The sequence below is a fragment of the Macrobrachium nipponense genome, chromosome 5 (genome assembly GCF_015104395.2).
Source record: "Macrobrachium nipponense isolate FS-2020 chromosome 5, ASM1510439v2, whole genome shotgun sequence".
NCBI lineage: Eukaryota > Metazoa > Arthropoda > Malacostraca > Decapoda > Palaemonidae > Macrobrachium > Macrobrachium nipponense.
The window spans coordinates 144357917-144361836 of record NC_061107.1 but is presented as its reverse complement, the minus strand read 5'-3'; the positions used below and the strand labels follow the sequence as shown (position 1 = coordinate 144361836).

The 3920-nt window shown below is 35.3% G+C and overlaps 1 long non-coding RNA gene across 2 annotated transcripts; it reads left to right on the top strand.

Annotated features, from left to right (window-relative positions):
* Positions 1-225: 225 nt before the first annotated feature.
* On the top strand, positions 226-2151 carry LOC135215248 (uncharacterized). Of its 2 annotated transcripts, none has more exons than XR_010314628.1 (3): positions 226-458; positions 716-870; positions 1851-2151. It is a non-coding gene; the product is annotated as an uncharacterized LOC135215248 (long non-coding RNA). The 2 variants fall into 2 exon arrangements; XR_010314629.1 differs by having other exon boundaries at positions 230-458; positions 751-870.
* The last annotated feature ends 1769 nt before the right edge of the window (positions 2152-3920 follow it).

The following is a 3920-nucleotide window of genomic DNA, read 5'->3' as shown; positions in this document are numbered from 1 at the left end:
TTTTGTTCGGTTAATTATCGCCAAAAAATTTCGGGTATGATGTACAGAAACCAATTTTACCAACGAACCGAGAAGTTATAAACCGGAGAATGAATATTTGAATCATCGACAGAATTTTAAAAAAATTTTCCCATAAAAAAAAAACAAGACGATGTTGTCTCTCTCGTAAGAAATCGTCCAGCTGGGTGTAGGTACCTCCATGGTCCCTGCTGTTGGTGACGTCACAGCAACGGATTTTTTTTTCAACAAGCAGAGCCATAATATTTCTCTTGATACTCAGTTTTCGCTTCGGGAACGGCGAAGTTTCATGTGTCATTACATCCTGTGAAGGCAGAAGCGTGCAGCGTATTTACTTGAGCAGATGGATTAGTTCTCTATTGGTTGAATCCATGATTTTATATAATTCACTGGTTTGGAAGATGGTCTACGTGCAGGCGTGGTTACTCCCAGGCTGCAAGGTTAGTTTTCATTGATGTCATGTTTGCTATTATTAAATTTTTAAAGAACTTCGTGACTTCAGTAAGTTTTTCTTTTAATCGTAATAATACATAGGACTAGTTGCTTCCGTGAGTCTAGTTATAAGATTTTTGCTTTTGATGTTTGAACAGGCTTATTTCAATTGTATTAAAAATATTTTAACTTGATAAGACTTTACTATTTCTGCCTGAGATTTATTTTAATGAGCCTTAGATTTATTTTAATGGTGCAACTCCAGATACTGATGTAATGAAGATTTGAAACCACTCCCAGATGTTCGTGGACTGTCTACCACCTGAAGAAAACTACGCTTGTGAGAAGTAGCAGAGGTCAAAATCCCTAAGTTAGAATAATTTCTTGAGTTACACGAGAATGGACTTCTTCCCTTTCCAGGTTTGGCTGTTAAAAACCAGTTGTAGTAACTAATCAAGCCAAGTTGCACTTTTTTTCTCCACCCCAGCAGGGACGGTGCTCCTGTAGGGGTGGAGGGCTTTCCAATACCCTGTTCCATAGGTCTTAGGACTTATGTTACAGGGCATGGTTTCAAATTTTTTTTCAGGTGAAGTCGTTCGATGTAGCTTTAGAAGTTAACGTTAACTTTACCGAGATTCTTTGAAGTTTTGAAGATTTAAAACTAACATTAATGTTTATATGCAACGGTGAAGAATTTTTTTCTAGATTTCTGCATACTTAGTTAAATTTTAACTTTACTAGTGAAACATGTAAAGGTTAAGCTTCTGGGTATTTCTTGAATTTCTAAAGTTCAACATATTTCTCTGCATTTCTGCCCCTCTGCTTAAAAGGACGTTAACTTCTAACTTTTAATTTTGATTACACCTAACTTTAACGTAAATTAGTTTTCATTCACTTAAAAGTTCACATTAGCGTAACTGCTGCCAAACTTAATGCTTATAACTTAAGAGGCATGGATGAGAATAATCTTTTGAATCCTGTTTCACTAATTTACAATACAGACTGAAGGCTTTTCTGTAGGTGATAAATCAATACTAACAATCATAGTTTACTGTCCCAGAGAAATGTTCTAGTTTACAATTCACAGCGTTAAAGAGTGTAATGCCAGATTATGCTGTGCACAAACAGCCATGGAAAATTGGCAATTTGTAATTTTGTTCGGTAGCTCTGTCGTCTTGACTTTTGTGACGATCGTTCCTTCGCTCGTTCACTTGTTTTTAGGTAGTTCTGGCCCCTTGGTTTGCCATTGGACAAATTTGGGTACACTGTTTATTTAGAGTTCAATTCGTGTAATTCAAAACCCTTATTGTACAGACTTTGTAAGATTTTTTTTTTTTTTTTTTTTTTTTTTTTTTAATCCTAATTAAAATAATTTCTTCCGGTTTTTTCTTGTTTTACAGGATCAGGAATTGGAGTTTCACTTCAACGGTATTCGTTATTAAAGAACTTCAGTGTTTGTACTTTTACTCCGCAATATTTTGTAATGATTTAAAAATAGGGTCTGGCGACAGAGTCTTGGTACTTCATATATGCCATGAGTTGTCCTGCATTGATAGTTTAAAGGTGTAATTCGCTATTATTGTAATAAGTTTTAAATAATGTGCATGTAAATTCAAATTAAATTAACTATCTGTGATAGCAACTGCAAACTAGTGAATTTTCCTTTCCATGAATTTACAATTAAATGCTGTACAGAGTTCGTGAAGTTGTTTATCTTCACCAAGTAAGGTTTGAAATCCAGGAATTTTAAGACTAGAGTTTGATAGGAAGTGAAAGATTTTAACTTAAAAACCAGAAGTCAAACATACGCACAGTCAAACATATGCGCAATGTCTTGGTAATATTTAAGGAAATGGGCATGATGTTGAACATCTTAATAAATGGTATGAATTTGACGCTGAATAGTCTCGAGTGTTCATGGTTACGGAATGAAAATTTATTAAAATTTTATCTAGAAAGTTTAATACTGAAAGTTGTAATAACAATGCCTATGCAGTTTATAGTTGTTTAATTGAAACAAATTAGTGTTGCCAGAAGAGCATATATATACTTGTTTGTGTACATCAGGAAAAAGCATATATTAGTACCCTTTGCATTACTAATGTTAGTCATCAACTATTAAAAACTGAAGAATTTTCTCAGTTGTGTTCGATGGAAGTATTGGAGCAGAGGGATCGTTTGTTTGAAACGACCACTTAAGAAAACACATGACTGAATTTGTTTCAACTAGGCCACCAATTGAAAACTTATTAAAGCAAAATAAAAATTGCAGAGAACTGTATTAAGTAGAAATTTGAATAAAACTCGGCACATTCAAAGTATGAGAGGAAGAATGAAAGTCACTGAGAATGACTTCAAGAAACAAATTGGAACAGAAGTGGCAATGCAAATAGACATGTCCAGGCGAGCGGGCCTGATCGACGGGCAAGCATGGCATAGAGCTTGCAAACCAGTGAAATGGTGGCAGTGTTGAGCGAAATTGCCGTCGGTTTCCGGTGATCTGAGGCAAGTACTGGAGGTACGACATTGCCAGACACGTGTTATTATAGGGCCCCCATAAAATAAAAATTAAGGATTGTATTATCGTACATCTTTAGTTTGAGCATAACTTGGTATTTAGTATGCAAGCAAATAAAAGCCGAGGCAATGGGTTAGGTAATTGGACCTTACATGAACAAATTAACGTAAGCAAATGCCTTATGAATTTTAATATTTATAAATTTTAATACATAAATATACACATGCATACAGTATATATACACATGTATAATTAATACAAAAAATTTGGAACGTGATGGATGTTTTATAAATAAAGGCAAAAGCCACGAAGGGAAGTGTAACAGTGGAGTACCCAAGTGTCCCTTTCCTTCGTGGCTTTTACCTTTATTTATACAAATACATTATATTTATATAAATACATACACTAATGCATGCATATGCAGTCGTGGCTCTCTATACTGAGAGCAAATATCTTTTAACAATTCTTATAGTTCCCAGAGTAAAATCAAAATACGGAATGACAAACATTTTTTGATAGGACTTCTTCCTAAACAGTTTCTACCAAGGTAAGGAAGCGCCTCAGCGGCGTGGTTGATATGGTATTAGTGTCCCACCTCGGTAGTCGCGGGTTCGATTCTCGGCCATTCCACTGAGGAGTGAGAGATGTGTATTTCTGGTGATAGAAGTTCACTCTCGACGTGGTTCGGAAGTCACGTAAAACCGCTGGTCCCGTTGTTGAATAACCACTGGTTCCATGCAACGTAAAAGCACCATACAAACAAACCAAGGCAAGAAAGAAAAGCATAACAAAAATTCGTGTTTAATCCAGCTTTTCTTCAAGGCCATTTGCCCAAATGTCTACTGCAATTACGAAATATAAAAAAATCAGCAGTTCATTTGACAATTTTGCTTCGTACTAAATACTTTTATTTAATTCCTACTCGAATACCAGTCTCTCTCTCTCTCTCTCT